This window comes from Acomys russatus, chromosome 29 (assembly GCF_903995435.1).
Source record: "Acomys russatus chromosome 29, mAcoRus1.1, whole genome shotgun sequence".
Classification (NCBI taxonomy): Eukaryota; Metazoa; Chordata; class Mammalia; order Rodentia; family Muridae; genus Acomys; species Acomys russatus.
In genome coordinates, this window is record NC_067165.1 from 24133716 (window position 1) to 24146068 (window position 12353).

Below are 12353 nucleotides of genomic sequence, written 5' to 3' on the forward strand. Positions count from 1 at the left end.
CAGGCTATGATGACAGAGCAAGTGGAGGGACATCTCCTGGGACTCTGGCCCTAAATGTTCCATATTTGACAGTCCCTTGCTACTCAAACCTTGAGTGCAGGCCTGCAGTCATCTTGTCCCGCTGGAAATGTGTTCCGCAGAGCCATGAGCTTCCCGTTCTGTTAGTGTCAGCTGGGCCAATAGGATGGATGACGTCTCACTGATGATGCTTCAGACATTGGCGGCTTTATGAGTTGCGTGTTTACTGTTGCTGGAATTGTTCTGATTTTCACAAAATGGAAATATGTAGAATCCTTCCTGCCTTTTCCCAAAAAATGGAAAATAATGCTTTTGACATTGTTTCTAGAATTTTAAAGTAAAAAATGATGATACAATCCAAAATTCTCTTACTTCAGAACATGACAATAGATTGCTTTAACATAGACTCGATCAAAACACCTTACCCTCTAGGTGTAGATTGACTGTTGACTCCAGGGGTTCTGATCAGTAACAGCAAAACCTTTCTACTTGACATGCTCAGAATTGGGGGTGGGGTGTGCGTGTGTGCATTTGTGTGTCAGCCCAAGAGCTCCTGTGAGGGTATATGCATGCAGGTATCCATCAGTATCAGTGCCTGCCTGAGATAGAATTACATTCCTAGTTCTGTATGAGGAGAAAGGTGTATAAAGCAACATTAAAAAAAACCTCATTTTGTTTTAAATAAGACTAATGTTAATTGTTCTCAGAACTGGACCTTTTCCCTCAAAATTAAAGCTATTCTTTTTCTTTTGGATTTAATAAAGTCTTGCTGGCTGAAGCCGGTTGACATGTGAGAGAGATGCTGGACTGATGGAAGGCGTGCAGCCTGATCTAAAACCAAACCCTAAACCCTTTTAAAAACAATAAAACATATTTTACATGCTCTTTGTGCATTTATTCCCCACCGCCAAACTGAGTATTTTATGTTTGCTCTCCTTTCTCTGCTTGGTATTTTCAAGGCAGTGAAATGAGAGGTATTCAGTAAAGTTGTACCTGACCATAGTTCATGTACAATTACCACATTTTCTGGTTCAGTTCTTGGGCACAACAGTATAGGCATTCAGCATCTCATTTCAAGAATTTGTTTTTGTCATAGGCTTTACAATCTTTCTTTAAACATTTCCCCCCTTTCAGCTTTTCCAAGACAGGGTGTTTCTGTGTAGCCCTGGCTGTCCTGGAACTCGCTCTGTAGGCTTGCTGGCTTCAAACTCAAGAGACTGCCTGCCTCTGTGTCATGAGTGCTGGGGTTAATTAAGGGTGTGCACCACCACCGTCCAGCTCTTTAAACTCTTAGAGAATTAACTGCTTTATCATAGAATTGCTCTTTAGTCACTGGTAAACCAGATATATTTATGTACTAAGGTAGGGCCTTAGTCTAAAGGAAACAAAGTTACAGTGGGCAGAAGCTGGATGTGATGGGAACAGCTTAATCTCAACCCTCCAGCTGGGGAGGCAGGGTCTGGGAGTTCAAGGCTGCCCTGGGCTTTATGGCAAGACCCTGTCTTGGCAAACAGTTAAAACAGATGGCTTTGTGCCGTGCTACTTAAAAGCTTAAAAAACACTGCTTAGTGTTTAACTTGTACCTGTTTTAGTCCCCTTAGATTCTTCAGTTGGGTGTGGTAATTACTGTGGGCTCTAGAGGAGATTGCCATGCTTTGTCTTTTCATTCTGGCTAGCCTGTTTTTAAGACCAGTACTGCACTTTCTCTGATGGCCTTTCTTTCGTGGCCTCATCTGGACCCTAGACTTGCCACATCTGTCTCTTTGGCTCTTTCTCCTTGGAGGTTCTTAAATCTTTAATACCTTTCCCACCCACACTTTAGTTTGATTGGTTTTTAAACCTAGAAAACAAGAAACTGGGAAGACAGCTCAGCAGGTAAAAGGCAAGTAAGTATAAAGGCTGAGTTCATCCCTGGATCCCATATAGAGAGCTGGATACCATGGATATTTGTAATCCCAGCACTTCTGTGGCGTGATGGAACGCAGAGGCAGAACTGTCTGGCTGCTCCCAGGTTAGCTAGCTTGTGATAGTACCAGATTGTCTCAACAGTCACACCAAACCGACTACTGAAAACTGTTTTCTGACCATCACAGTGTGCCCTGGCCAATGTGCGAGCACTCAGCAAAACTTCAAAAGATTGACAGGTTTCTGACCCATCTCTGGTGGACAACAACATACTGACCCATTTAAAGGGTCCCATTCTATAAAAGTTCCTACCAACATACCCATTTAAAATGTCCCATTCTATAAATACTATAATTTCTAGGATTTAAAAATGTGCCTGTAACCGGGCAGTGGTGGCGCACACCTTTACTCCCAGCACTTGGGAGGCAAGAGGCAGGCAGATTGCTGTGAGTTCAAGGCCAGCCTGTTCTACAAAAGTGACTCTTGGACAGTCGCCACACAGAGAAACTGTGTCTCAAAAACAAAAAACAAAAAAAAAAAAAACCTGTATATGTGCCTGCTTGAGTATTTGTGTGGGTGTCCATGAAAGCCAAAAGAGAATTGGATCCCCTGGAAGTGATCCTGAAGGGAACCTGGGTCCTCTGCAGAAACTTAAGCACCAAGTGTTAACCCAGCTACCTCACTTTTTTTTTTTTAAATTAAGGCAAGCATTTCCATGTATTTAATTCCACCCCTTGATTAAAGAGTTCTAGTGTAAGTTTCTCTCTGATGTCCTTTTATTAACTTCTTTCTAGAGTGTTCCCACAAACCTATAAATGTGACATTTCTTGGATACTAAGAATCTGAGAGCTGGGTTTGGTACATGCCTTTAATCCCAGCATTATTTGGGTGGCACAGGCAGATGGATCTCTTCAGTTCAGTACCACCCTGGTGTGTGAAGTGAGTTTCAGAATAGCCATGGCTATGTAGAGAGATCCTGTCTTCGAATTTTTTGAGGGGGATTGGGCATGGTTGGCACATGTCTTTAATTTTAGAACTTGGGAAGGAGAGGCAGATCTCTGTGAGTTCGAGGCCAGTCTGGTCTACAAAATGAGCCCAGGACAGCCAGGGCTACAAGAGAAACCCTGTTTTGAGAAACCAAGGGAAAAATTGAGCTGACAAAATGGCAAGTTACAGGCAAGTGCCACCAGGCACTTTTGATCTTTGGGGTCTGTGCTGTGGTACACGTTGAGTGTACACACACAAAAGACAGAAACCTGCTTGATTTCACTTTTCACTTCCTCTGCCACACCCCTCACCCCATACTGGGCATTGAACACTATTGTCAAGCTTCCTCCTTAACTCTTTACAGTTAAGCCAAAATTATGTTCTCCTTTGAGCCTATTCCAGCAGAGATTATTTTGGGGTTTCGAGTGTTTATTTTTGAGACAGGGTCTCTTTAGGCTGGTCTGTAACTTAACGTAAGCCAGACTGGACTCATCCTGGGGTTTTGCCCTCTCCTTTTAAGTGCTGAGGCATGCACTACCCCCCATGGCTCCCAGTGAGGGTTTTCATTTTACTGGGATTGTCACTATTAAAGATCACCAGAAGCAAGAAAAAAAGGGGCACAGTGGTGCACACCGGAAATCCAGCACTCTAGGAGGCAGAGTCAGGAAGATCTCTGAGGCCATCATGGTCTACAAAGCGAGTCCAGGACAGCCACGGCTACACAGAGAAACCCTATCTTGAAAAACAGAGAAAAAAAAGTTACCGGAAGCTCTGTCTTAGCATTGTACTTCGTTCAGTGGTGGGTTCTCATAGCTTTGGGCATGTCTACTTAATGGAATTGATGACGTTTTGAAATTCTTCATTGAGCTGGTTGGTGGTGGCCCACGCCCTGAATCCCAGCAGAGACAGAGGCTAAATGGATTTCAGAGTTTGAGGCCAGTCTGGTCTACAGAATGAATTCCAGGATAGCCAAGGACACGCACACACATAAAATCCTAACTTAATGGTCCTTCAAAGATGTACACATCATAAGTCCCTGGGCCCTGTGCATGTGAACATGGTGTGGTGAGAGAGACTTATATGTTGATTAGGGGTGTAGAAATAGACATTTCCTAGGTGACCTGACATAAGTGTAAGCCCTTCCAAGATCCTTTCTCAGCATGCGTTAGTGCTGCTGGCTTGGAAGATGGATGAAGTGGCCACAGCCAGCGTTGTTGGCAGTACCTAGACCCACAGATGACAAGGAAAGATTCTCCCACCTCCAAGAAATAGCAGATGCTGCAACACCTGGAATTTATTTCCATATGGATCTAAAGAACTATAGCATGGGAACTTCCTGTTTTGTAAAAAGTTTTTACTCTAGTTTAGGTTTGCCTGTAAGGCCTGCACTGGTGCTGAGAACACTGGGATTACAGGTGTGTGCCACCACACTTTAATTTTTTAAATTTCCCCTGTAATGGGGTCTGACTACATAGCTAGCTCTGGGTGTTCTGGAACTCACTTGGTAGACAAATCTGGCCCTTACAGAGATTCACCTGCTGCTGCCTCCTGAGTGCTGGAATTAAAGGCGTGCACCACCACACATGGCTTTAAACCTTAATTTTAAAATTACACTTAATTTGTGTGTGCAGCGCATGTGTGCACCCCGCAGCATTTACATGGAGATTGTATGTTAGAAAGAATGAGAATCCCAATAGTTCGATTTTACCAGTGAAGACTTTGGACCCCAGATGCTGGGGTGAAAACTTTCCAGCTCAGAGGCAGAGAAAGCACCCAGCTCATCTTCCTACTCAGTTCATGTCCTAGAAAGAAAAGGGCAAAAGCTAAAAGCCAAAACCCTAAGGCCAAAAGCTTACCAGCTCAGCTGACAGCCCAGGAGAAGAAAGCCAAAAGCCCCAGAGCCAGCCTTCAAGAGCTCCTCCCTCCACCTACCCTTCAACGCAAAGCCCCTGCGTCCTACTTACTCCCTGTCAGCTGGTTTCTTGCTCTGCCTCTTGACCTAGGGTTAACTTTATTAAATCCTTCATAGAGAAAGCTCTTGGATGAAAGATGTGTGCTAGAGCTGAGCTACACCATAATTTTCGGACTCAGCTGGATAAGGTTGAAGTCTGACTTTCTGGATAGCCTTTTTGAGCTCGGTCTATGAAGGCAGAATTCCTTTTCTTAGCAGGATTCCCACTCCACCTGATCTGGTAACCCCAGATTTTGTAAGGGGTTTCACACAGTCCTAAAGGAAAAATACTGGCCTGACCTTTTCCTGATAAAGAACTTTAAGAAACACGGGAAATTTCTATCTAGAAGTTATCCCCTCACACATAGGATAATTAAGTACTGCTTTCTCCTCCTTGTGACACCCCCCCCCCCCCCGTGTTATTGCATGTAAATGAGCTACTGTACCATTTTATGTAGATTAAGTATCCTGGCGCCCTTAGCCCCAGCCTGGGGGGGGGGAGGGCTATGGGGGGAAGTCCTCTACTTTCTCACATGCTCCTTCGCTCTTGCTTGCCATTCCTCAACCATGACCATTTGAGACTCCATTTATTGGGGGGCGGGGCGGTCATCACTGGATGCCCAGTGGGCAGGCAGCTGCTGGGGCCTGCTCCACCACTGCCACTAGCTTGGTGCTGACCCTTGGTGTAGCACCACTGGACCTGCATCTCACCAGGCCTGACTGCCAGCAGGTTTCGGCCATCGGCCTATTGTTTCCGCTGCCATTCTTAGCACAGCAGTTCAAACAGGGAGCTGCAACACTTGGTATTATCACAGGTCTATGGAGCCCCTGCGTTCTGAGACCTGAATCCCATTCTAAAAAGAGCCAAGCTGTGACACCTTGTGGAAAACTCATTTTCCACCTCCCTGGGAGAGGCTGGGAACCTGACCTCGCACCCTAGGCCTTGGACCTCACCCTAAAGTGCCCTTCCCCCCCACCCCCACCCCAGCAAGACACATTCTCATCCACAGGCAAGCAGTCCCTGGACCAGTGTCCCCGGATGTGGGACCCAGGCCACTCATCCACTGGATGTTGATAATCACCTGTTTACAATAAACAGAATTTTTGGGTTAAAGGTGTGTGTTAGGGCTGAATCACACCAAACAAAAGACAGTTTGGTTTTTTACAGTTCACAATCTCCAGGTTCACAATGGGATCAAATATCCTGCAACATTTCCCCCCTTTTGTCTAAGTAAAAGACTTTTCTCTAACGTCAATAAGCTATATACTATCTGGTAAAAAACACACCCATAATGTCCAGTCCGTTAATATTTGGCAACCTTGGAGAGAGCATTCTGCTATCTTTCCTATCTTGGTGAGTCCAAAGTTCTCTGCCTAAATCACTTTGTATCATAACTTGCATTACCAATCAAAAGCCATCTTTTTAGAACAAAAACATCTTAAATCCTAAACAATTTAAGCTTAATTTTAAGACTACAAATGTTTAGTCGTCAGCCCCAACAGAGACCCAGGAAGGATAAATAAACAGGAAATGCAGAGTAACCAGCTTCCAAAGCTAGAAATGACAGAGACAGCTGGCTGCCTGGACAGTCACCCAGCACGTCGTCTTCAGTCTCCTGAGAATATCTGACAGATGTTTTTGTGAAGTAGGTATTATGAAGGACTCACCTACCTTGTCCTTGCAAAGCTTGGCAGTCGACTTTCCTGCGTCCAGTTTGTCCAGTAGTTTGTCTGCAGTAGCAGCGGGAATATTTTCTTGTCAAGTGGCTGGTTTGCCATATGAAGCCATCTCCTAAAGGAGATATTTCTTATGTTTATCATCCTTGAAGTCGAATAGGAGTGCAGCCAGGAGCTGACATGTTTTATTATCAAAAAAGTATCATTAAAAACATTTAAATGCCATATTCTATAGATCTCTGAGGTTTTTTGATGACCATCTATCTGAATTGCTTATTTCTGGCTATATACGACTGATTAACTTAGAAACACCTGTGATAAACTAGTACCTAACAAAACCACAAGTTTGATTTGACTATTGGTTTGCATTTCTTAATTATCCTAAACTGTTCGTGATAGTAACTTTCAAAAGGGCTACAACTGCACATTGCATTTTTAAAAATTACCTTAAAGAGTTGATACATGGGCTGGAGAGATGGCTCAGAGGTTAAGAGCACTGTCTGCTCTTCCAAAGGTCCTGAGTTCAATTCCCAGCAACCACATCAAGGTGGCCCACAAACATCTGTACTGACATCTGGTGCCCTCTTCTGGTGTTCAGGTGAAACTCTATACATAATAAATAAATAAACCGTTAAAAAAAGTTGATACATAGTATGTTGTAACCAAAATATAAACTTATTTTTGTATCAATATACTCTAAGTTGGGCGTGGTGGCGCACGCCTTTAATCCCAGCACTCGGGAGGCAGAGGCAGGCGGATCGCTATGAGTTCGAGGCCAGCCTGGTGTACAAAGTGAGTCCAGGATGGCCAAGGCTACACAGAGAAACCCTGTCTCGAAAAACCAAAAAAATATATGTGTGTGTGTGTGTGTGTGCGCGCGCTCTAACCAAGCAAGGGAAAGACCTGTATGAAAAAACTTCAAGTCTCTAAAGAAAGAAACTGAAGAAGATATCAGAAGATGGAAAGATCTCCCGTACTGTGGATCAGGAGCATCAACATAGTAAAAATGGCCATCTTACCCAAAGCAGTCTACAGGTTCAATGAAGTTCCCATCAAAATACCTACACAAGTCTTCACAGACCTTGAAAGTTCAATTATTAACTTCATATAGGAGAAAAAAAACCAGAATAGGTAAAACAATCCTGTACAATAAAAGATCTGGAGGAATCTCCATCCCTGATTTCAAGCTGTACTATAGAGCAACAGTAATAAAACAGCATGGTTCTGGTATAGAAATAGGCTGGTTAATCAATGGAATCGAACTGAGGACCCAGAAATAAACCCACACACCTATAGACACTTGATTTTCGACAAAGAAGCCAAACCCACACAATGGAAAAAAAGATAGCATCTTCAACAAATGGTCCTGGTCCAACAAATGGTGGAGGTCTACGGGTAGAAAAATGCAAGCAGATCTGTATTTATCACCCTGCACAAAACTAAAGTCCAAGTGGACTAAAGACATTAACATAAAGCCAGACACACTAAGTCTCTTACAAGAAAAAGTGGGGAAGAGCCTAGAACTCATTGGCACAGGAGACAACTTCCTTAACAGAACACCAACAGCTCAGGCTTTAAGATCAACCATTAATAAATGAGACCTTATGAAGCGGAAAAGCTTCTGGTAGGCAAAGGATTCTGTCAACAGAACAAAGCGACAGCTTACAACTTACAGACTGGGAAAAAAATCTTCACCAACCTACATCCAACAAAGGGCAAATATCCAAAATATATAAAGAACTCAAGAAGTGAAACACCACCAAACCACCTAATTAAGAAATGGGGTTCACCCTGTCTGAAAAAACTAAAAAAGAAAGAAAAAGAAAGAAAGAAAGAAAGAAATGGGGTTGAGAGCTAAACAGAGTTCTCAACAGAGGAATATCGAATGGCTGAGTAACACTTAAAAGAAATGCTGAACGTCCTTAGCCATCAGGGAGTGCAAATCTAAATGACTCAGAGATTCCATCTTACACCTATCAGAATGGCTAAGATCAAAAACTCAAGTGGCAACACATGCTGGTGAGGGAACACTCCTCTGTTGCTGGTGGGAGTGCAAGCTTGTACAACTACTTTGGAAATCAAGCTGGCACTTTCTCAGAAAACTGGCAATAGTGTCACCTCAAACCCCAGCTGTACCACTCCTGGGCGTCTACCCAAAAGATGCTCCACCATACAACAAGGACATTTGTTCAACTATGTTCATAGCAGCTTTATTCGTAATAGCCAGAATCTGAAAACAACCTAGATGTCCCTCAGCTGAAGAATGGATAAAGAAACTGTGGTGCATTTACACAATGGAATACTATTCAGCTATCAAAAATGAGGAAAATTTGAAAATTGCAGACAAATGGATGGAACTAGAAAAGATCATCCTGAGTGAGGTAACCCAGACCCAGAAAGACACACATGGTGTATACTACTCACTTATAAATGGATATAAGCCCGACATAGTTGTCCTTTGCCACACTCCACCTAGTGGGGGATTGGGACAGATACTGGGACGTGGAGCTGGACTCTGGGTGAAGTGCTACAAGTTGTATGGAAGAGTTGGGGGACTGGGAGCAGCGGCAGAGGCAGTGGGGTCTTGTCTGGAGCTCCACAAGGAGACCGTCAAGGCTGGCGGCTCTGGACCCCGAGTGTGTGTGTGTGTGTGTGTGTGTGTGTGTGTGTGCTGCACAAACCAATGCACCAACCAAGGACATTGCAAGCAGAGAACATAGACCCCCTGTTTAGATGAAGCCAATGGACAGCTCATTCTCCACCTGGGGAAGGGGGTGGGGAGAACAAGGGTGGGGCTGCCTCTGCCTTGAACTCTGGTGCCTGTGATTTGATCACTGCCCCTTGGGGGAGAAGCCCTGTGGGAACACAGAGGAAGGGGATGTAGGCTATCCAAAAGAGACCTGATAGGCTATGGTCAGACAGTGGGGGAGGAAGACCCCACCTGTCAGAGGTCTAGGGGAGGGGAGTCGAACGGGAGGGGGGTGGGAACAGGAAGATAAGAATGAGGGGATTACAATCGGGATGTAATGTGAATAAAGTGTAATAAAATAAAAACCCAAAAGAAAAAGAGGGGGGAGGGGCGGAAGGAAATTTGGGGAAGATAATTTTTTTTTCAGATTAGGGATCAATGCTGTGCAAACAGGAAGAAAACATGGAGAGGATAGTAATTAGTGACTACAAATGGAGTTGGGTGGGATGGCTAGGAGAGTGAGGAAGCTGCAGGAGCCCTCCACATGCCTGAGATAATGAAGATGGCATCAACATTTTCCAAGCTTGGAGCCCTGCTTGGTGCGTGTTGGCACAGCACTGCAGATCCTGAGTATAGTAAGGAAGATGAGCAAATTTAGTGAGGCTCAGAAGGGGGACCATGAGGTAATTATGGCAGGCGTCTCAGTAAACAGGCGGTGTATGTCTCAAGGGGACAGGCTTAGCTATGTGATCCATCAAAAAATCCATGTCTAGGCACCGCCAATATCTGTCATCGTCCCTCCCCCTCCCCCCCCCCCCATACCCCCCACCCCTCCAGACAAGGTCAAGGCCAGCCTTGACCTTGAATTCCAGATCTTCCTGCCTCCACCTCCCGAGTGCTGGTGTGACAAGTCTGTAGCACTGGTTTTGTTTCTGAGACGGGGCTGTGCCAAATTTAGTCTAGAACTGCCAATCTTCCTGCCTCAGCCTCCGAACTGCTGGGATCACAGGATCAGAACCACATCCAGCACAGACAAGCCATCCGAGTCAGAACCTCTTAAGTGCAGGTTGGGGCTTTTTGAAGAGCAGAGCAGAGCAGAGCAGAGCCACTGAAGGTCAGCGATCGGCAGCTATGATGGGGTCAGGTCTTTGGGCAAAAGGTTGCGTAAGAGCCTTCCTGAGTTAGAGGCTGTATTGATAAAGTGGGGCGGATTCGTACTGTGCGTGTGCTTTATGTCAGCCAGGTGCATGGGTGTGAAGTGAAGAGGGCAGAAGCAAAGGGACCCTCATGGCTAGTGATGGGCTGCTGTGGTCCAGGACAGGAGTTTCAGGCCTTAACTAAGGGAGCCAGAGAGGACTAACATAGACTTCCTTTTTACACCATGGTGTGTGTGTGTGTGTGTGTGTGTGTGTGTGTGTGTGTGTGTGTGTGTGTGTGTGTGTGTGTCGAGCAGAATATTCCCAGCCATCAGTTCAAGGAATTAGCTAGGGTATTTGGCCATGGAAAGGGTTCGGTAAGCGTCTCTCATCCCTACCTGTCTCTCCTCCTCCCAACGAGTCACACAGACTGAAAGCAATTAGAATACTAGAGGCTTGCAGCTCTGCCATCTGGCCTGTAAGAGGCCGTGGCAGGTGTAGTGCGCTGCGGCACTGGTTAAGCCGCTTGTGTGTCTCCTTGGTTGTTTTGTTTGTTTAGTTTGTTTTGTTTTGTTTTGTTTTGTTTTTCGACACAGGGTCTCTCTGTGTAGCCTTGGCTGTCCTGGACTCGCTTTGTAGACCAGGCTGGCCTCGAACTCACACTCCTTGGTTGTTTTGAAGGAAGGGAGTCAGAAAGGTGGAGGAACAAGGGGCTAACTCTATCAGTATCTGTCTAGTTCTCTCGTGCTCCAGGTTTTCCGTGTCTTCATAGGCTTCACCACCAGTCTCATTTATAAACGATAACTTACAAAGTAAAGAAACAGTGAGTAGCCAGGTGGTGGCGGCGCGTGCCTTTAATCCCAGCACTCGGGAGGCAGAGGCAGGCGGATCGCTGTGAGTTCACGGCCAGCCTGCTCTACAAATTGAGTCCAGGACAGCCAAGGCTAACACAGAGAGACCCTGTCTTGAAAAACAAAACAAACAAACAAACCCGTCTCTAAAATGGGTCCTTTACTGCCCAGCCGGACTGCTTTGTAGACGGGGAAGATATTTGCTGGTGATTTCTTAGGCAGAGGACATTGCAAAGGAGTCCTTCTTAATTGAGTTGTAGCTTTATATTAAGTGCAGGGTCAGAAGGCCTAGCCTGTTCCTGCCCCTGCCCCTGCATCTGCATGCGCATAGCAATGCTGACTTGTCACTGCCTTTAGCTTGTGCAAACTGTGTGTAATGGGCCTTGCCAGTAACAAAGCAGGACATTTGAGGCGAGTGGTTTATAGTTTATAATTGGCTTCTTATTACTGTTGGCTGCCTTTCCTGCACATACAGTATTACTCCAGGATTGGTATTTGATTTAAGAAATTTTCAGATTGATTTTATCTTCAGTGCATTAATGCGTGGCCTCAATTCCTGCAGAGGCATCAGATAAAACCAGCCTGGATGTGTTTTAGGAATCATAACTGGATCTGAGCTGCCAGTGGCCCAGCTTTCAGTCAGCATAGATAAATCCCTTTTCTGGGGGGTAAAAAAACAAAAACAAAAACATTTTCTAAGTCCTTCGACTTAGGGCATCTCAAGTTTAGGCCCCATGCAACTGGAAAAAAATTCCCAAATCACTCTAGAACACATAAATGGGAATTTGCTGACGTGACTAGATCTAATCACCGCTTTCATTTTGGAACCCACTGCATCAATATTCAAGGAATAATGTGGAAATCAGCCTACTTTTCAAGGGTACCCAATTGTGATCCCATCAAAATCAGGAAACGTGAGCCCAGTAATGAAAGTGGTATTAATGCAGCTGACCGCATGGAATGCTGGGGTTGTCCTTTCTGCAATTTCATGAGGATTAACATAAGTAAATGTTTTTAGTTTTTAGTTTTTTTAGTTTTTTTTTTTTTTATCTCTAGAAGTGCAGAATAAATCGCAGCTGTATGGAAATACCTATTAATCATCTTCTAATGCTTTTATGCAAATGCTTATATTTGACTTT